General features: G+C 38.6%; 1 protein-coding gene and 1 non-coding gene across 2 annotated transcripts in view; one reads left to right on the forward strand and one right to left on the reverse strand.

Moving 5' to 3' along the window:
- Slc35f1 (solute carrier family 35 member F1) overlaps window positions 1–21,952 on the forward strand; it is a 420,595-nt gene that overhangs the window by 167,585 nt on the left and 231,058 nt on the right. The window lies entirely within an intron of this gene.
- LOC125357833 lies at window positions 1,051–1,157 on the reverse strand. The gene has a single exon (XR_007212225.1). It is a non-coding gene; the product is annotated as a U6 spliceosomal RNA (small nuclear RNA).

The following is a 21,952-nucleotide window of genomic DNA, read 5'->3' on the forward strand; positions in this document are numbered from 1 at the left end:
TGACACCCAGATTTATATATCCCCTTTAATCAGATATCTGGAATTTCAAAGGTGGCACTGCGGATCCTCTCTTCATTCACTCTTCTGGACAATTGATAGAGCCTTTCAACTTAGAGAAACATATCCTTTGGCTCTTTTCTGTATTATTTTTCTTCTAATTTCTTTATTTCCTCCGGTACCTTTTTCTGAAATTCATATTATTCAGATGTTGGACCTCTTACACTAATTCATTCATTCGTTTATTTATTTATTATTTTAGTGGTGATATATAGAGAGGTTATAGTTACATGAACCAGGTAATGAATACAGTTCTTGAACCATGTCTCCCCTTCCCTCCCTCTCTCCTAGTTTTCCCCTCCTCTTTCTACCCACAGGATATGCAGTTCGTTTTCCACATAGTGTCTAGTGAGTACCACTGTTGTATTTATTCACCCTTTGTTCCACCTTTTCTGTGCCCCCCACTTACCCTTCCAAATACAAACAGACTTACAAGACAAAAGGAAAAGAAAACAAAAACAGGAATTTAAAAAAATCTTTTGTAGCCTTTTTCTTGGAGTTCATTTCACAAAATATTGTTGTATATGATTATATGCAGATAGCTACTGAGCCTTTGTCATTTACTCCTATTCATATCCTCCTTTGACCTAAGTGTGTTGATATCTAGAGATATATATAATTTATCAGGTCCCTCTCTGTGTGTGTGTGTGTGTGTGTGTGTGTGTGTGTGTATGTGTGTGTGTATTTAATCACTCACTGTGTTTACTTGCAGATCTATAGGCACATTCTAGATACCACAAATGAAGGAAAACAGGCAATCTATGTTTCTTAAAAATATGGAACTGGGCTGGGAATGTGGCTTAGCAGCAGAGTGCTTGCCTAGCATGCATTAAACCCTGGGCTCAATTACTCAGCACCACACAAACAGCAAAAGCCAGAAGTGCTGCTATGGCTCAAGTGTTAGAATCCTAGCCTTGAGCACAAAGAAGCCAGCGATAATGCTCAGGCCCCGAGTTCAAGCCCCAAGACTAGCAAAAAAGAAAATATATATACGTATATATGGAACACTTTATGAATTTTCAAGTCATCCTTGCACAAGGACCATGCTAATCTTCTCTGTATCATTCCAATCTTAGTATATGTGCTGCCAAAACAAGCACTACACTAATTCTTTATGCCATGCATATTATCCTTCGCATTTATATCTTTGTATTTTGAAAGTTTAGACCATGTCCTTCAAACCTTTTTTTTTTCTTAAATTTTATTTATTGTCAAAGTGATGTAGAGAAGTTACAGTTTCATACAGAAGGCAGTGAGTGCATTTCTTATTCAACTTGTTACCTCCTCTCTCATTTTTCTCCCCCCTTCACCCTCTCCATCTCCCTCCCTCTTCCCATGATTTATACAGTTGGTTTATAGCATATACTTTTGTAAGTATTTCTGTTGCATTGGTTCATCTTTTATCCTTTTTCTCTCCATTTTGATGTTCCTCTTCCCTTCCCTAGTTCCAGTAAATGTATACACAATACCCAGGGTACCAAGACCAGTAACAGTGACATCAGGGTTACCCTGGGGAATAAGGACAAAAGAAAATAGCACCATTTCACATGTCACATTGAAAATAACACTGACAATGATAAACTACTTATTTCCATAACTTGGATTTCATTTCAATTAGTATCATCTTATGTGTTCATATGAACTAGCTGTTGAGCTCTTGGAAGCTGGGGAGGGGGGGTTGAAAGGATTTATTTTAGTGTAACCTAAAATGGGGAGAAATGGAAAAAAAGAAGAAACATTTTCTGCTCCCCACACAGGAAATGGAAATATAAACTGAAAATGTTGGCTCTTTGCTACCTAGAGTGTTTTTAATTTTACTTTAGTAGCTTGGGGGATGCAAATAATTAGGTAATCTAGCAACTGCTAAACTTTCTGTTTTTTGGATTTCCCTAAACTTTCTGTTTTTTAAGATTGGAAATACATAGACATTTATGTTTAATTTACAAGATTTACCTTGTTCTTAGTTATATTTATGGACATAATATCACCTTAAATCTAGGTGGCCATACAAATTAGAGGATTTCTTTTTCTTACTTTTTTTATTCTCAAATCTTGTTTTATTTCCTCTGTGATAATATTTAAACTTCATTGTCCTAATGTTGTAAACTACATTTGGTTATCCATACATAGTTAGGAAAGAGTTATTAGGAAACTGACTACAAGTTCTGTGTGTAGAATGAAGGTTAGAGAGTTTTTGATTTAGCCATATGAGGTTGGAGTTGACTATTTAATTGATAGCCAGATTTCTAGATTATGGTTCTACTTTCTTTCTATGTGACCACTCAGTATTTTTTCCCCAGTAATAGTCTTGCCTGGGACAGATAATAGCAGTTATCCTTTATAGAAAGATGGGAGAGGGAAGATGAATATCTGTAACTTCTACACACTAAAGCCTTTTAGGCCTATTTCATTTACCACTCATTTGTAGAATTTCTCCCTTCTTGAAGGTTTTTCACATACCTTGTCCACCAATGGCCTCAGGTTCCCTAGTAGCTAAGATTACAGGTCTTAGCCACTGGTGCCTGCCTAAATTGTTGGATCTTTAAAAGATACAAAATTAATTTTTGGTTACATTTGTCAGCCAAAGTCTTCTTGCACCTACAGTCAGGATCTTACTTATGGTGGATAGATTATAAATGACTCTCAAGAACACTTCTCATTTCTAATTATACTTTGGAGAATTTTTAGTTTCTTTGGTGATTTTGCCTTAATTGCTTCATACATTAATAAGAGCTTAAATCTATGTAATAATGCGAGTTAGTATTATTTCGAAGAGAAAATGTGTTGTTAACTTTATATTGACAGCTCTTTAGTGTTACTAAAGAGTCCATTTGAATTTGAGTTCACACATTCACATTTTTTATTACAAAAGCATAACTGTAAACTAACATGCACTCAGAGCTTAACATAAAAACGAAGGTGACAAATATTATAATTAGACACGTAACCAGCATTAAAGCTAAACTATTATAATATTTAAAGCTGCAATTGTGTTTTTGTTTGTGCATTAGTCTGTGCTATAGGACATGCTAGTATATACATGTTCTATTTTTTTAATGTTGCTAGTGTTTTATTTTGGGGAACTACCTGGCTGTTCTTTGTAGCTGATTGTGGTTCCTAATGGATATCAGTGGGTGTTTTTTTTTGTTTTTTGTGTGTGTGTGTGTGTGTGTGTGTGTGTGTGTGTGTGTGTGTGTGTGTGTGTGCTAATCCTGGGACCTGAACTCAGGGCCTGAGTGCTGTCCCTTAGCTTTTCACTCAAGGCTCATCCTGTACTTCTTGAGCCACAGTTCTACTTCCTTTTTTTTATTGTTAATTGGAGTCTTGTGGACTTTTAGCTCAGTCTTGCTTCAAACTGTAACCCTCATATCTCAGCCTCCCAAGTAGTCAGGATTATAGGCATGTGCCACTGGCACTAAGCTTGGATACCAAAAATTAAATATATGTATTTATATATATATATATATATATATATATATATATATATGCTTACTATGACTTTTTCGTGGGTACTTTTTCTTTTCCTTTTTTTGTTGATTGTGGAGCTTCAACTCTGGGCCTGAGGTTTTTAGCTTAAAGCTAGCACTCTACCACTTGAGCCTCAGCACCACTTCTGGGTTTCTGGTTGTTAATTGGAAATAAAAGTCTCATGGACTTTTCCTGCCCAGGCTGGCTTTGAACCACAATCCTCAGATCTCAGCCTCCTTAGTAGATAGGGTTACAGGTATGAGCCACCAACTCCTAGCAGATACTTTTTCTTCTACCACTTCTTATAAGTAAATGGACTGTTCACCGAAAGAGAAGATCCATGCCCATCCTTGAAGCTCATTGGTGTCTTATAGTTTTCCAGCATATTACCTTGGCAGATTCATAGATAAACATAATCATTTAACCAATTAATGAGAGGGACATTCATGAGGGTTTGGGATTTAGCTCAGTGGAAGAGCATTTGCCTAGCAAGTGCAAAGCCTCAAGTTAAATCAGTTCTGAAAAAAAAAAAGTTTTTTTTCATCAAATGTTTTTATCTTTAAAATATTATTTTTCTCTAATTGGCATTCGGGAATTTTAATTTATTCATAATAAAGGGGTCAGCAATGTATGATCTAAAAGTGCCAGAGGTGAAGACTGAAGTAAAAAAAATGACTTCATAAGGGCTAGGGATATGGCCTAGTGGCAAGGTTCTTGCCTTGTATACATGAAGGCCTGGGTTCAATGCCCCAGCACCACATATACAGAAAATGGCCAGAAGTGGCGCTGTGGCTCAAGTGGCAGAGTGCTAGCCTTGAGCAAAAAAAGAAGCCAGAGACAGTGCTCAGGCCCTGAATCCAAGCCCCAGGACAGGCCAAAAAGAAAAAAAAAAAAGAAAGAAAAAACATGACTTCATAAAATGGGCTCAGTGATGCATACTTATAATCCTGCCACTTGGTAGGATGAGACAGGAAGATCTAGAGTTTGCATCCAGCCTGAGCCACCTAGCAAAATTCTGTTTCAAAATAAGAAATAATAGTTATTTTGTTTGGAAGATTTGCCAGTATATGAAGACAATGCAGAACATAATCTAGTTCTGACTTACATAATCTTCCAGTTAGAGAGGTAAATTAAGAAAAAGAATTAATCTTGTACTAGAAAAAAAAAAGAATTCCCAGAAATCTCTCTAACATCACTGTCTAAGACTTTCCTGTCCAATCATAAATGTATTAAACTATTTCTTTCTCCTACTCTGGTTCTGTGTTAATTTGAAACTCACTATTTTTTTTCTCAATGGAGGGGCTAAGCTTTCCATTCACAGTCAATTTAAGTTCTGCCTTTTGAGATTAAAAACAAATGTCAGAAGGCAAGTGTCTCTCTTTAATTGATGTCCTGTAAGGAGTAAGGCAGTGGAATCCATTTTCTAATGGCTTCTCATTTCACTGATTCCACCTTAAAGGCATGACACAGATGGTGGAGCACTTAAATCATGGGCTCTCATTTTTTTCTATATTCTGCTCAAAGTTAATGGAAAGAACGTAAGGCAGAAAACATTTGCCTACATAACAATAGCTCAAGTTGAATGGATCTAAAACCCAAAAGGGGTAAAACGTTATAAGCTACTAAAAAAAAGCATGTATAAGATTTATCAATTTAGAAAGAGAAACAAATTAGCATATTCTATTTTGCTATTGTGTAATATTGTCAAAAAATCTTCAAACAAGTACATGCATCAGAAATGATAAGTGTAAAGCAATAAATACACCAGTACTAAGTTAGACCCAACGTATATGACTTTGAAGACCTATACTAGCTTCTGTGGGAGACTGAGTCTAGTAATACGAAATAAATAATTTGTAGACAGGGGCTAGTGGCTCTGGCTTGTAATTTTAGCAACACAGGAAGGAGGCTAAGAGTTGAGGATCTGCATTCAAAGCCGGCTTAGTAAGACACATCTATAAGACTTTTATCTCCAATTAGCCAACAAACAGCTAGAAATGGAGTTGTGGCTCAGGTGGTAGAACATCAGCCTTGAGTAGACAAAAACTAAAGGAGAGTTTCAGGCCCTGTATTAAGCTCCAATACTAGCACACATATACTCCTAAGCACAAATAATAATAATAAAGAATACAAAAATAAATAATTCTTGCAATTGATCTTAGTCTCAGTCTTTCCTTGCATCTTTATTCCTTGGTGAAGGATTACACTCTGTTTTCTGTTTTTCTGGGTTTTTTCTCCTTCTTTTTCTTTCTTTCTTTTTCTTTTAACTATTAGACAACCTCAGTTAAAACTCAAATGTAAATTCAGAGTATAATCTCTTTCAGGGTGTGTATCTCCTTTTCTGGGGTCTCCTCTCCTTTACCCCAAGGTGACATCAGAGTGCAAAAGGAAGCTTGTGCATTCTTTCAGATTTGGCAGAGGTTGGCGGGAGGACACAGACGACCTGGTGCTGTCTTCAAAGTCCTTGTGGGCCTTGGTGAAAATATCTTGTCATCTGACTAAATCCCAGGTGCTGTGAACCTCAACTGTTCCAGACAGATTGTTTTTGGTATCTCTTAGGAGCAATGGCTACTGAGTTCCCCTGTCCTCATCATAGCCATTGACTCTCACTTTATATCCTCCTGGCCATTTTGTCAAGTCACTAGGGTCTACCTTAAAAACAAAGATTTTACTATAGTATAATGTACTACAGTGTGTGTGTGTGTGTGTGTGTATACACCTGTATGTATATATATATACATGTGTGGCATATGCATATACATATATATAGTATACATTAGTAAAGTATGTATGTCTGTATGGTTTACATATATATAGAATTGTTGAATGTGTACAATTTATATAACTATTTATATATAACTTACATATATACTTAAACATAATATATACTATAGTATAAAGATAATAGATAATACATAGTATGAACATAACATATACTCTACTATATTATATACTGTATATATATTATCTTTAAGTAGTTATATAAGGGGTTTCCATCCAATCATGTCAATTTATCAATACAACGCATCTTAATCAATGTCACCCCTTCCATCATTCTCTCTTACTTTGACCACATTTTAGCATGCAATTCAATGACCTTAACTACATTCAAATATTGTGCAACAGTCACTACTATTTCTTTCCAGAATTTTCTAATCTTAAACAGATGTACCCTTTAGATAGTTGTTCCCAAATGTATCCAATGCCTAACGTATGAAACTGTAACCTCTCTGTACATCAGTTTGATAATAAAAATTTGAAAAAAAAAAAGAGATAGCTGTTCCCCATTCTGCTCTCCTCTCACCTCTTGGTAAAACTTCCAATTTTTTTCCCTACTCTTTGTACCTTATGTAAGGGGAATCTTAGAATAGGTATTTTTTCCTCACCCTTCTCATATGTGCTTTGGTGGTGGCTGAATATGGATACTTAAATGCTGCTGGGATGTTCTTTGGACAAAAGAACAATTTATCTTGCTCTCTGACTCCCTCCCATGTCTCTGATTTGAAATTTCTGCCCTAAGAGGAAGAGAGCCAAGCCACGTCCCGTTCCTTGATTCACATCCTTCTTCTGTCTAGTCAAACAGTAAGACAACATTCTATCCCCTGTTTTGTTATTGGAATATTATCCTCTACCATATTCTTTGGCCTTTTTGTTGAGGTTTATAGAAAAGCATGCTCATATCTATACTTCACTTTTGAGGGGACAGAATATAGAGTACTTGTTATCATCTAGGAAGTCAGGATTTCAAAACTGTTATAGCATTCTGAACATTAAAAAAAAGTTTTAGGGGGCTGGGGATATGGCCTAGTGGCAAGAGTGCTTGCCTCATATACATGAGGCCCTGGGTTCAATTCCTCAGCACCACATATATACAGAAAATGGCCAGAAGTGGCACTGTGGCTCAAGTGGCAGAGTGCTAGCCTTGAGCAAAAAGAAGCCAGGGACAGTGCTCAGGCCCTGAGTCCAAGCCCCAGGACTGGCCAAAAGAAAAAAAAAAAGTTTTAGCTTGAGACTCCAATTTTTAGCTTGAAGCCTAATTTTTTTCTTCCTAATAAAGAAATAATTATAACCATAGTTCCTTAAACAGCACTGCCATCAATTCAAAGAGTGAGGGATTTCAGAGTAGAAAAAATATGTCAAATAATATTTTAAAACAAATAGTCCTATTGTGTTAGGCATACCATTTACATGGTCCATTTTCTGGTCAACTTCTCTTCTTTGCTCTCATCCATTGCCTTCTACCTTGGCTCTGAATTTGGGGTAAGCATTCCGCTGTGAGATCACATTTGCCTTGATGGGTTCTGGACAGAGGCTTTCAATACCTGCCCATAGCAGAAATACATGGAGTCTCTTTAAAGGTATATTGAGCACAGTCAGGTGGTAACAACTTTATGTGAAGCATTGTTACTTACTGTTAAGTAGTATGAAAAAGGTAAAGGATGACAAATTGTTTACTTGAATAAAAAATGAAGTATAGAAGCAGAGCACCAGTGGCTCAGGCTTGAAGATGGAAGATCTAAGTCAGCCTATGAGAAAAAGTCCGAGATACTGTATTTCTAAAAATAATCAGCAAAATGTCTGGGCTGGAGAGGTGGCTCAGGTGGTAGAGTGGCAGCTGAGCAAGCAAGCCAAACTATGAGTTTGAGCCCTGAGTTCACATTATGGTACCTCCAAAAACCTTACAGCAGTTTAAACTATTATTCTGTATTATTGTTGATATCTAGTGGCTTTGCCATAGCCTTACTAAGCCTACTAGAAGCCTTACTAACCCTGCTAGAAGTGAAGTACCTAATTTCAGAAGAAAGTTCTTCTCCTCTTCCTCTTCCCCTCCTTCTGCCCTTCCTTCTCCCCTACCCTCTTCTTCTCTCCTTCTCTCTTCCTCTAATAGAGATGAAGGAATTAAAAAAAAAATAGCTGTTCTCTGAAGAACAAATTGCATGATTGGCTCTGCTTGTCTAAAAATCTGGTACTCATTACACTGTAGTCTGTGGGGAATCAAACATCAGGCACTTTGAGACAAAGGACAGGTTTCTTACCTGGCTGTTTTTAATGGCTTACGGGGAAGGATGTGTGCTTGAAATGGAATCTATATTGTGCTACCTTTCATATTATCTACGTGAACCGATGAAGCAAAACAAATGTTAGACATTTCATAAACCTTTCCAAGATAAGTGGGCTGACCTAAGTATAAAGTAAAAAGGATTACAGTATGCATATTTATTTGTATGCAAATGTGTTTCTACCCAGAGTTATGACCTTGAACTTGAGCTTCCCACAGCTTCATAAAACCTTATAAGAAAAGAAGTAATGAGGAAATGGGAAATTTAAAAAAATTATGATTAAAAACTCATTAAAATCATCCCTGAAGTATATGTTCCATAAATGTTTACCGAAAATAATTAAAGAATCTTTTCTTTCATTTTCTTTTTTTAGCTAAATCCAGTGATATTCACTTGTCCTTATTATAAACTCAAGTTCAAAAAATAATTATGCCTTCAGTTCTATATTTTATTCTGTGCCATTTAAAATGTTCTTTGATGGATTTTGGCTGGTATTAGACATTATGTGTTATAAACAAAGTCTAGATACAGAGGAATAATAATTTGTAGTATAGTTATTACTCATTAATATCATTTTAATAAGACCATCATTGCCACTTCAAGTTATGAATGTTTTATTTCTCAGCATCACTAGTGCAATCTTCTTGTTGTTCTTAAGATTTCACCATTAACAGGTTGTTTGAATGTAGTTTTGACCCTTGGCGGCTCTGTATTTTCTCTATTTAACTCTCAATGTTTACACTAGCTATGGGACAGATTTTCTTCTAAGCCCTATACATGATCATTTTTAATTCTCACAGTATCCAGAGGAGGTAGCTGCTTCTATTTGGCCATTTTGCACATGGTGATGTTGAGTTGTTAACAGAGTTAAAGCAACTAGTCCAGAGACCTGTGGATAAGTCCTGGCAGCAGTATTCCTAACTAGTTGCATTTAAACCCCCAGTCTTCATTACCATGCCCTTTCCTCCTTTTCAGTCTTTCTAAATTCATGATTTTTCTTTCTTAAAAAAGTTCAAAAAATATAATGCTCCAGTGGCTCATCAGGAGGCTGAAGATTGCCGTTTGGAGCCAGCCCAGGCAGGAAAGTCCATAAGACTCTTATTTTTGGGCAACCATCAGAAAGAAGTGGAACTGGTTCAAGTGGTAGAGCACTAGTCTTGAACAAAAAGAACTCAGGGACAGAACCCAGGCCCTGATCAAGTCCCAGGACAAAACACACACACACACACACACACACACACACACACACACACACACATACACACAGAGTTCAAAAAGGAAAGTTCCTAAATTAAATAAAGGTGGTCTAAACATGTAAATTACTGATATTCCTGCAAGTTGATCACTTTTCATATTGAAAGGGAATTGATCCTTTAAAAGATGTAATAGTTAGTTAATTCTTAGCTTCACTTTTATACTTGCACATTCACAGACATTTTTTGAGCATTTCTTAACAAAGCTGTTTTCTCATCCTTGCATGTTTTCTAATGTGTTAAAATGAAATACAGGATAGTTTAAACACAGTATTTGCCTGCAGATACTTTATTGTCTAGTGAGAGATATGAGGCAGTTTTGTCCAACCTGACTCTTGCTGGAATAAAATAACCCCAAAAGAAGGGAAGAGGAATTCTCCCAAACCATCTCAAGATGGAATCCACTGGGATTCTAAAGAAAGAGGCCCTAAACATAGAGTTGATACATTCAAACCATGTACTACAGGAACTCAGCCTTGTCATAGACAGTGGGAAATAGGTGTGTTCGACCTTGGTGTGTCCATTGCAGGGGGGACAGTGGTACAAATGGTAAAAAGAATATGCAGGAGTTTGGGCTCAGGTACAGGACCAATTTCTTTCAACAGGGACAGTTTCTTGTCTTACCAACAACCTGAACACATTCAACAACCTGAAGGGCCCTAGCTTGGGCTCAAGCCTGCTGGGAAAATTCTGCTGCTGACTAGGTCAGAAAGTCACCCAGGTGCTGTGATTTTTCAGACAGAATACAGAAAGAAAGTGTGTGTATGGCGGGGGGTGGGGGGGGAGGGAACCAATGACCTCATAAGCATGTACAAAAAGAGCTACTATAAAAGAGCTACTATAGGTGTGATGAGCTTCAAAGGGACACTGAATACCCCTACAGACATATGGATATTACTTCCTTCATCCATTGATGAAGGAAGGCTGAAGTGCAGAAGTCACTGAAATAATTGGAGGATTATCAAATTATGGCAGATGATTTTACAAGGGAGATTTCAGGCAAGGATCAGAGGTGGCCAGGATACCAGAGACATAAGGACACTGTGTCTTCACTCCATGTCACAGTTTCCACTGAGATGATTGTCATTATAGCTGGTGGGTCCAATTTGGACCAGATTTTCTGGTATCGTTATGGCATAGAGTAAAATAAAATTATCCTTCTCACAAATCCATCAGTTACATTCTTTGTAGCTGTAAATTCAACCAAGTGTTCAATCATTCCAAAGATATGCCATGGTAGTAATTAGTATATGGATTGTACTACTTTCCCTAGATGAATTAATCTTTTTGTTTAATATAGGATTATGTGACTGAGATGCCTTGAAGAGTAATGTTTCTCACCACTGGAAGGCTTCAAACATAAGTTGGTTTCACAAATCTGTGGAATCTGTGGAGATACAAGCATCCAATAGATTTTTGGGTTAAGTTACCCTATAAGATCCACACAGCCCTGAAGTTCTACACACACACACACACACACACACACACGCACACGCACACACACGTATATATTTGTTTAAATAGTGCTTCTATATATATTGACTTCTTTGTAACCAAATTTTTCCCTATGAAAAGCTCATGAATCATACTTGAGCGTTTTCCCTGGGATTCCTACCAAAGTATTTATGGTTTGTCGTATACTCTTTCTTTCATTTGGTAAAATTTGGGCAATCCTATACCATCTCCTTGTCTTGTCCACATCTTCTGATTTTTGTGCTTTTTCAAAGGTTGGTTTCAACCATTCTGCTCATTTGCAAGTTCTGCAGTTACCTTGAGGTATGATTTAGTGAGGTCATGCTACTCAAACTCACTCAAAGCAGCCACATGCTCACCTCCCTAGCAAGTCAGTTCTCTCCTGCTGAGGCTCCTTCTGAGCCTGTCTCTTTACTGAGAATCTCCTCAGTGACAAAGACCAAAGCAGAAGAATGGAAGATTCTACACATATCTCTTTTAGAAGACAGTGGAACATCTGCCCAGATCAGGCTCCATCTTGCTCTGGTTGGTCTTTGGCATCAGCTATGATTTATGAAGCTCATATTGTCGGTGACATAACTTTTAGAAGCCTCAGTTCATGAAGAGTTTCTGATGAGTTTGTGTCTGTGAGATACTTTTCATTGATTATTATTCTTTTCATTTGTGTTTTGTGTAGAACAGCCTAACTTACGGTATGATGACCCTTGGAAAACAATTGTGGAGTGGTTCTGTTGTAGTTTAACCTCTTTATTAGTTTACCTCTTGGTGATGAAATATTGTAAGTTGTTAAGATGATCTCTGTTGACCTGCTCTTAGGAGGCTAAGCCTACAATTCTAGAACTTAGCTTTTCCCTTTTCTCTATTTACTTGTCTGGAAAGCAGCACAAATTATTTTCTAGGTCTGTGCTGACATTGTACTCTGTCTGTATGGCAGCACTTCTATGGTTATTCTGATTCTGCTGTGGACTAATAGTTAACTATTCCTTCTTACCCATATAAGATAGTGAGCATTTTGCAAATGCATTTTGCTCTCATTTTCTTATTTATTCACCCTAAAGAAGCAAGTAACTGTTCTGTACCTAGAAACCACTCAAAGACATTTAATGGGTATAAATTTTTCTTGTAGATTTAGAACAGTAATTCAAGCAAAAATATTTAAATTGCATTTTGTAATCCCACATATTTTTGAGTATGTGTAAGTGGAGGAGGGGGAATGGTGTCAGGGTCTTTAGCCCCCTGCGCTCCCCCGACCCGCGGGAGAGACAGGGAAGGCACACCCTGACCAGACAAGCCAAGCAAGGAGGAGGGTCGGCAGACCGCCTGCACCCAGCCTTCCCTCACTGGAGGACAGTCAGATGGCCCTGGGAGTCAAGTCGGCTCAAGATCTCGTTTGTTGGGGAAGTACGTGCCACTAATATAAGGCACAGGAGCCAATTAGGTCTAAGCTCGGCAGCAAGGGGAGGCATGAGCTCTCCATCAAGAGCGGAAAGGCCAGGGCATCACAGCCCACAGAACTGCCTCCAGGTTATAACCAAAGACACTTGTAGCAGCTGCACGTTGTTGTTAGGCGCCGCCATCTTAGCCACATGTAGCCCCAAGACTGAGAAACAGGCGGGGCCAGCTAGTTGACTTCCAGATGTGCCCCACATCTCCCCTTTTTGTTTTACTTGGGGGGGGGGGGAGATTGACACTCAAGAGGGAGTCCTGTTTCTGCGCGGAGCAGCTGTCCTCCACAGAGCTTCTCAGCACCCAGCAGCAGGTCACATCCTCGGCGTTCTCTGGGCTGCCATTTCCACACCACATGCTCCCACCAGGGCCCCACAGCCAGTTGGCGAGCAGCTGCGCATTGTCCTGCACCAGCGCCAGCAGTTCTGTTCCTTGCCACTCACTCCCTCGTGAGCATGCCGGTCCCCCGTGGTGCCGTCACTCACCACTCACCTGCTGGCAGCTCATGGGAGGCCGTGTCCCACACAAGGCCACTCTTGTTCCAGGGGTGGATGCCCTTGAGGCACGAGAACTCCCTTGCGCTTGCTCCCGGCCCCGCTGGGTTGGTTCTCCTCTCCATCTTGTTCCTCCTGCCGGTTCCAGTGGGCTCTGCACCACTCCTCCAGGCAGCTGGGCTCCTCCTCTCTTCTTCCTTAAACAGTCTTCTTTGTTCATTTTCCTGTCATCTAAAGCTTAGTGTGAGATTGCCCCATCTTTTGGGGGATACCCTTACCTCCGGTCGTCTAAAGTTAAACCTATGCTTCCTCATGTCCCTGTTCAGCCACCAGTTGTCGGGGTCTTTAGCCCCCTGCGCTCCCCCGACCCGTGGGAGAGATGGGGAAGGCACACCCTGACCAAATGAGCCAAGCAAGGAGAAGGGTCAGCAGACCGCCCGCACCCAGCCCTCCCTCACCAGAGGGCAATCAGACGCATCTGGAAGTCAAGTCAGTGCAAGATCTCATTTATTGGGGAAGTACATGCCACTAATATAAGGCACAGGAGCCAATCAGGTCTAAGATCGGCGGAAGAACCAGGGCGTCACAGCCCACAGAACCACCTCCTGGTTATAACCAAAGACACTTGTAGCAGCTGCACGTTGTTGTTAGGTGCCGCCATCTTAGCCACACATGGCCCCAAGACTGAGAAACAGGCGGGGCCAGCTAGTTGACTTCCAGGTGTGCCCCACAGGGTAGAGGTGGGAGAAAGGTTGTGGATTCCAGTCTTGGGCTTGAATACAGGTGGGTACTGCCCCTGAGCTTTTATTTATTTTACTCAAAGCACAGCTCCACTACTCACATTTTGGTGGTTAATTGGAGATAAGAGTCCCATGGACTTTCTTGCTTGGGCTAGCTTCAAACCTTGATTCTCAAATCTCAGCCTCTTGATAACAGATGTGAGCCACTGGCACTTGGCTAATATGCAATTTTGAAGTTCTATGGTTACACATTTTAAAACAATATATGATAAATCATTAATATGGTCAATACAGTCATTCTTTTATTTTAATAGTTATTTTAATGGTTACTTAAAGTATGTAGCCACATTAATGTATTTATTTTAATACATTTTCATGGAAGTATCTCTTAAAGCACTATTCCTAGCACTAATTTCACATTTATTGTTTGTGTTAGTTATCTTTTGATTAATCTCCTAGCTTCTTAGTCATTTCCCACCTTCTTAATGAGCATAGATTGTGGCTTGTAAATATTTCTGCCCCTGCTACTACGTAGTAAACAGTAGTTAATGAAAAGCAAGGAACAGACAGTTGCTCTTATTTTACCTGCACAGGATTGCCATCTGCCATGGCCACAAACATAGTTTTTGGAAAAGAGCCCATTTGAAAGAGATGTTCAATATAGCAACAGGGAGCCTTTCTTTCTGTTTATCTTGCAGTCTTTTTTCCACTTCAGCTTTGCTACAGAGATGATATTGAACATTCATCCATTAACTGTTTCCATATAGGAAATACTCACTTGTCCATTTTTATATTTTTGATGTGCTCTGTGAAAAATGCACATCTCAGAACAAGAAGGTATTGTTGAGTATTTATTTGTAGTAAAATAATGGAAATTCTCCAATCAAAAGATAAATAAACAACACACACAAAGAGACCTTCAGCAGCTACATAGCGTGTATTTGCAATAGTGATGAATTAGATAGTTGAAAGACTTGTAGGTCTGTTTTCATGTGGATTTGTGTTCCCTGGATTTGGGTTCAAGAGCCATCTGCAGATCACAGGTTGTTCTCTTGACAACTCTCTCCTACATAGCCATCAGCCCCCAATCTGACTTTGTAAAATTGGAAGGAACGTCCTTTTTCCATAAGCCAACATCACAAAACAAAAAATAATGCCTCAATTCTTGACTCAAAGCCAAAAAGCTCTGATGGTCCCATAAATGATTAAAACAGCAGATGGTAATATCTTGGAAACAGATTGATTGGTTGGAGTGCCTTAAAATCTGTCTAGATTCTTCATGCCTTTAAGCAATATGCACTAATTCAGATGTGCAATTGAGTAAGAGTGAGATTTAGGACCCAAAGATGTCAAGATAATTATAAAACCCTGTCAGAGACCCTATCTCTTCAGGACATCTGCTGGCATGTTTTAACACTCCTAGGAAGGACGTAATTTTTAGGAAAATTCTGTCATGTCCAATTTCATGGTAATCCCTGTTTAATTGTCTGTCATGGTTAGAATCAAATATCCTTATATTGTTATTTACCCAGAAAAACTGTATTTTGAATTCCCAATAGGTATCTAACTTAAGGAGGAAGTAATAAATGGCACAGGGTTCCTGCCCTCATTAAGTTTATATCATAGCATAAAGAAATAGACAATTACCTTATAAATAATATATAGATATATATAAATTCACAGAGGAGTAAGAGTAAAATGGTAAGATGATATAGTAATTTAAGTCATGAAGGAAGGTGACATTTGAACAGAGACCTCAGTGATGAAAGGGAATGAGCCAAAAATGAAAGTACTTGAGAAATTCTTCCCAGCAGAAGTAAGAACACCAAAAGAGGCCTAGAGGTGAGAATGCGCTTGGCCTCATTGAAGAACAGTGGAATTGCAGAGGAGGGTGCAGTGTGAGGAGTGAAGAGAAGAGTCACAGGAAATTAAGAAAGCTTGACAAGATCCAGATGAAGTGTTACCTAATAGAGCATAGCTAGGTTTAACTTTATGGTAAATTAGTGAGAAGTTTTAAACAGAATTATAACAAGAATGCGCTTGGCTGAATTAATATTTTAAAAACATCTTTCTACCTGGTGTGTAAAAAAAATGCACCATGAAGACTTAAGTAGGATGAGGAAGACAAAACTAAATGTTACCACAGTCCAAGCAAAGGCAGATGAGGGCTTAGACTGGAGTGAAAGTGAGGAGCTGATCAGACTTCATGATAGAGTGGATTTCAGGCAAGAGGTAAAGAAAGAGAAATAAAAATGCCAAGGTAACATTCAAATTCTTGCCTGAGAGAATAGGATGAATTGGTTTTATCTGAATGAGAGAAATGAGTCTTAAATGGGGAACAGGTTTGGATGGGGTGGAGGAAGAAAACAAAGTTATGTTTGAACTTGCTCATTTGAGATTTCTGCTAGACATTCAAGTAGTGAGACTGAATGAGTAGTTAGAGCTCCTGAATTACCAGAAGTCTAAGGACCACACCTAAAGACTTGCCCATCTTTAGCAAAACAATAGCCAGCAAGCTAGGAGAAAATAAGTAAGGTATTATATCCTAGAATCCAGAAGATGAGGATGAGAAAGAAAAGATAAATGACATCTTTGCCAAGACAAAGGTCATAGCTATGCTACCCAACAGTGCTTTCCTTCCAGATGTGGGGATAACCCTGGAGAATACTTGGAATGCAGACAAGTCTTTAAAGCCTTCCTGTAGAGGATTAGATGGAAATAAGCCAAGGTGATACCTTGGAGGGGATGACTTTTTGAGGTAGGGTTTGGGGATTTGTGTCTGTTTCTTTTTCTTTTTCTTTTTCTTTTCCTTCCTTCCTTTCTTTCTTTTGTGAGGAGGCTTGAATTTGGGGCCTCTGAGCTTTTTTGTTCATGGATAGCACTCTACCACTTAAGTCATAGCTCCACTTCCAGTTTTCTGCTGGCTAATTAGAGATAAGATGCCTCATGGACTTTCCTGTCCAGGTTGGTGTCAAATCTTGATCCTCAGATCTCAACTTCCTGAGTAGCTAGGATGACAGGTGTGAGCCATTAGCAGCCAGATTTGCTTTAAAGAAGTTGGTTATAGAGTGCTTTTATTATCCAGCACAAAAATCAAAATGCACTGGGTGATGTTGGCTCATGCCTGTCAAATTTGAGGATTACAGTTTGAAACCACCCTATCCAGGAATGCCCATGAGACTCTTATCTTTAATTAACCACAAAAAGCCAGAATCAGGGTAGAATGCAAGTTTTGGGAGCAAAAGTTCAGGGACAGTGCCCAGGTTCAGAGTCAGAGTTCAAGCCCCAGGACCTGCAAAAGGAAAGCAAAAGAAGGGAGGGAGAATATTTTCTAAAAAAAAAAAAAGCATGGTAATGGGCAAGGGCAAGGAGACTGTATAGAGGCTAGCTGTACAGTCTGGGACATGTTTTTCAATTTTCAGATTCCTGTATTCTTTATAAAATTTAGACTGTATTTCCCATCATGTAACATGATACTGAATATCAAATTAGATAACATCCAGGTTGGGTGGTGTTGTTACTGTTATTCGTCTGTTTTGCTTTTCTTTGTGAAATTTGTAATCAGTCTTCTTCATCCTATTGATCTTTTCATGCACAGCTGTAGAATCAGTTTTTGTCTATGGAACCATTTGCCAAAGGAATTAAGTACTTTGTACCTAAGATAAAAACTGTGTTTGTGGCCTCACTGATCCCTGAAACTGTGATATCTGTGGGAATTGGTATCCGGCCAAATGGCTCATGATCAATCGGAAACTGAGGCACTGGAGAATGAGACATGGAATGTTTTCTGGCTGGGAGAGTAAAAATGGGGTAGGATAGAGAAGAGGTAGCTCAGGAATAAAGGAGCAAGGGCCATAACCAGGAGATAATGAAAGTTACACTATAATGTTTCTGTTTAGGGTTGTAATGGGTCTCTTGACATACCTTTCTCATTCTGCATATTAACTCTTAGAGATCTGGATCTCCTATGACAAAGTTTATTTTGACAGAGAAGTAATGTAAGAATATGAGACACTGGGGAGAAATACTCAAGTGTTTTTATATTTTATCAAATATGGAGAAGATGAAGAAACTAGATTATAGTAAGATTGGAATATTGCTACTAAATCTTGTTCCTGTGAATTCTATCTGTTTCAACCTTAGTCTTTCTCTTCAATCAAACAAGTTGCTGATTCAGGTTGACTTTTTCACTTTGCAAATACTGAATAAATTTATTTTTTTAAAGCACTGATATCCTTGAAAACATAGAAACAGATATTTTGGTAAGCCTTAGTACAACTTGGCCTATAAAATTTGTGCCTCATAGGTGATCTAGATTTCCTCTTGTTAAGGCATAGTAGAAATCAGTGTAGGTGAGTTGTAAATAACAAAAGAGTTGTGAGACAATCTGTGAAGATACATCATCTCTTTTTAACCACCTTAGATCTTGCTGGAAAAAACCAGGCTATAAATAAATAAGCATACTTCTGTTGTCTGAGTTTCTAGTGATTAGACATTCAGGTTTTGCTGGCTGCACACTGAGCAGTTCCTGGTTACCAGGCATTGTTGTAACATCCCCTTCAAGTGCACAATAGATGGGCTTTCATTATTTTTCAAAAGCCCAAGGACTCACTGCCAGGATCACACTTCATTTCTTGTCTTTTTCACTGTCGAGCTTTCTTACTGAGAACTTTCAGTGAGCTAAAGCATATACACCTCTTCCCTTCCTTTGGACCATTTGTTCATTCACTGTCTAACTGAAGACATGGGCTAACATTACTGAAAAATCCAGAACCGTAACAGTAAGATTCATTTACTATTCACGGTGTCTGCTTTCTCTGACCACAAATCTGCTGTTTCTTCTGTGTTGATATTCCCAAACTTGGCTGAAACCTCAAAGAGAACACTCACTCTTTCATTTATTCCAAATAGTTTTAGTCATGAAATCCTCTCAGGTCTGCATCTCCAGCACTTGGTGAGTCAAACCCTTCTCCTGCCTCTTTGATACCTCCACTACAGATGGCAGAAGTCTTTCACTCTCAGCTCTTGACTAGCTTGTTCTTTTTCTCCTTAGTTTTAATGGAGTGTTTTGTCATTGTAGCTCAAATAATCTTTCTAAAAGGCAAATCTTTTGCTCTCCTCTTTAAAATTCACCCACTGATTTTCATTTTACAGGATAAGGCCATACTCTGAAGTCGATTTGCTAAAGCCTTGTTTTTGGACAATTCTTCCTATTTCCTTAGCCAGATCATAAAAGCTATGCCCGTACCCATTCCAGCATCTCCCTCCTCCCCTTTGTTAAGGAGGTTTCCAATCACTTCTGCCTTTGGAGTGGACATTTGTCTCTATCCTGTTGGACTCAAAAGTAATGGAAAACATTTTGGTCTAAATGTCAGCTGTCAAAAACAGGAAGTCTGAGAGCACAGCTAGAGCTTGCTCTGGCAGAGTGATATTTCCCCCGGAAGACTGCATTTTACAGAAGAGTGTATTCAAATCACAAATCCACTTAGGAATTATTTTGCTGCCAAGGCCAGTCACAAGAGCTGATAATGCCATGGTGGTCATTCTTTGCATATTGATTAAGCAAAGTATACAAGTCCATTGAAATATACCATTGAGCTTAAATCTTATGGTAACCATTCAAGACAATTGCCAGTAATTATTTTAGAGTGAAATTTTTCACTCTCACTGAGTAGGTTGGTTTAAGGTATTCATTAATCTTCTCACATCTAATTATAAATAAGATCTATTTCTAAGTACTATATGTCTCCTTTCTAAAAATAAGTATAGTATGGATATATATATATATATACATATTTTCTGTGTCATATGTAATGACACAGCATGAGTAGAAACTTCACAGTAGGCTCAGTCCTCCTAAGTAATAACAAGAGAACTTTGATTTATCCAACAAATACTTAGAGTATCTATTTCATGTCAAAAACAGTTGCAGGTGACAAGGATACAATGAAAAAACAAATCAGTGGGGTTTATGTTATTATTTCCCAGTAGTAAGGGGGCCTACAATGCGTTTTCATATGTACATACTTTTGATTTTCACAATAACTTCATGAAGTCAATAGGGCAAGCATTATTGCCATTCTCTTACAATTAAGCTTAGCTATCCTGATGAATATATAGCAACATGTCACTGTGAGTTGTAGATTTCAGATCTGAATCCAAGTTACTAGATTCCAGAACCAGTGCTTATCTTTCTATGATTTTTACAATGGCCTACATTCCAAGAGTTAGAAAACCATACACATGGTGCACCAGGCATGAATGCAGCAGAAAATCCCACATAACAAGGAGACCCACTGCTCCTCTGCTGGTCTCACTTTCTTTCTAACCTCCAGTGACTTTGGGCTTCTTCTTGACTCCAGCTTATATCTTTTTGTGAATGAATCACTGTATCCACATGTCCTTTTAAATGGCTTCCCAGGGAAATCCAGGGTTCTGGATCCTCTGCAATATACTTTTTATTTGAAAACAAATCTAATGCTATTTTATTGTACACTCTTGAGAAAAATATCAGGGTATTGAATGTTTGTTTACAGTAAGTAGGACAAAAAGCATTGTTGAAATGGAACAAGACTTTGACATTTCTTTTTATGCTATATATATATAGGTGTACATACATATGTGTGTATACACATATATCTGTACATATGTATATATAAACTTGTGTGTATATACATGTATATGTGTGTATATATAGAAGATAAGGATGTATATTACTAGTACTGAGGTTGAATTTGGCACCAGGGTTCTCTCTCTCAGCTTTCTTGCTCAAGGCTGGCACTCCGTCACTTGAGCCAAACCTCTACTTAGAGACTTTTGCTACTTCATTAGAAAAACAGTTTCCTGGACTTTTCTGCCCAGGCTGGCTTTGAACCTCAGTCTTTAGTCTTTTGAGTAGCTTGGATTACAGTTGTAAGCTACTGGGTATGTATATATATTTAAGTCTTTACACTCATGAAGCTAAGAAGGACATATTTGTACCTTATCTCATTCAATGTATTCCTTCCTGATTCCCTTTGTTTTCTCACCTCTGGGTTGGCTTATTTTAGGAAGGTAGCTTTATTTATCACTGGAGCACCAACACTGGTTTCTTCTTTAAGGTACTGGCCTCCTGCAGTCTCTAGAACTTTTGGTGAATGATAAATAGTACCACTGATGGGCCATAGATCAAGAGAGAAAGTAGCATCAGGGAATATGCCTTCTAGGGCTGACAGGAAGGAGGCCCAGAGGGAATCATTCTGCAGAGACATCTCCTAGAGGCTGGAGAGACCTGTGAGATTTCAGCAGGAAAGGTGGCAGTGTCTTAAAGCCAGATCAAGATTTGTTGTTGTTGTTGTTCTTGTTCTTGTTCTTGTTGTTATTCTGAAGGCAACCCCAGTTGGTGTGAAAATCAACTAGTGCAGTGGTTCTCAAATTGAACAAAGGAATCCCTGAATGGGAGCTTTCTTACAAATTCAGGACCCCATCCCCACAGCTTCTGATTTAGTAAGCCTGACAATGTCAGTTAGGAAATCTTGCTTTGAAAACTACTGATTAAGTTGCTACAGCTATCAATTAGGGTAGGAATGTAACTAGAAGACAATATGCCTTTAAGTTCTTTATTTTCTGCCCCTCACCTCCTAGTATCCCTTTTCTTCCCCCAGAATTATTTTATTCATGCTCTGAAATGGTCAGTCTTTTCTTTTCTTTTCTCCTGTGCTAGGGATTGAATATGGTGCCTGGGGTATGCTGGGCAAGAAGTCTACTACTGGCATTCATCCTCTAGCCATTAATTTTTTCTGAGATTCTTTGTATAGCTCAGACTGGTCAAAAACTTAAGGTCCTCCTGTCTCCTGTTAGGATTATAGATAGATTCTATCACCCCTGACTTGTCATACAGTCTAGAATCTAAATGGAATCAGAGGGATAAGGTGGTTGGAGGAAAGGACTCTAGATTTGAAGATGTCCTATCTGAGCTCAGC

Source organism: Perognathus longimembris, chromosome 9 (genome assembly GCF_023159225.1).
Source record: "Perognathus longimembris pacificus isolate PPM17 chromosome 9, ASM2315922v1, whole genome shotgun sequence".
In the NCBI taxonomy this organism is placed as follows: Eukaryota; Metazoa; Chordata; class Mammalia; order Rodentia; family Heteromyidae; genus Perognathus; species Perognathus longimembris.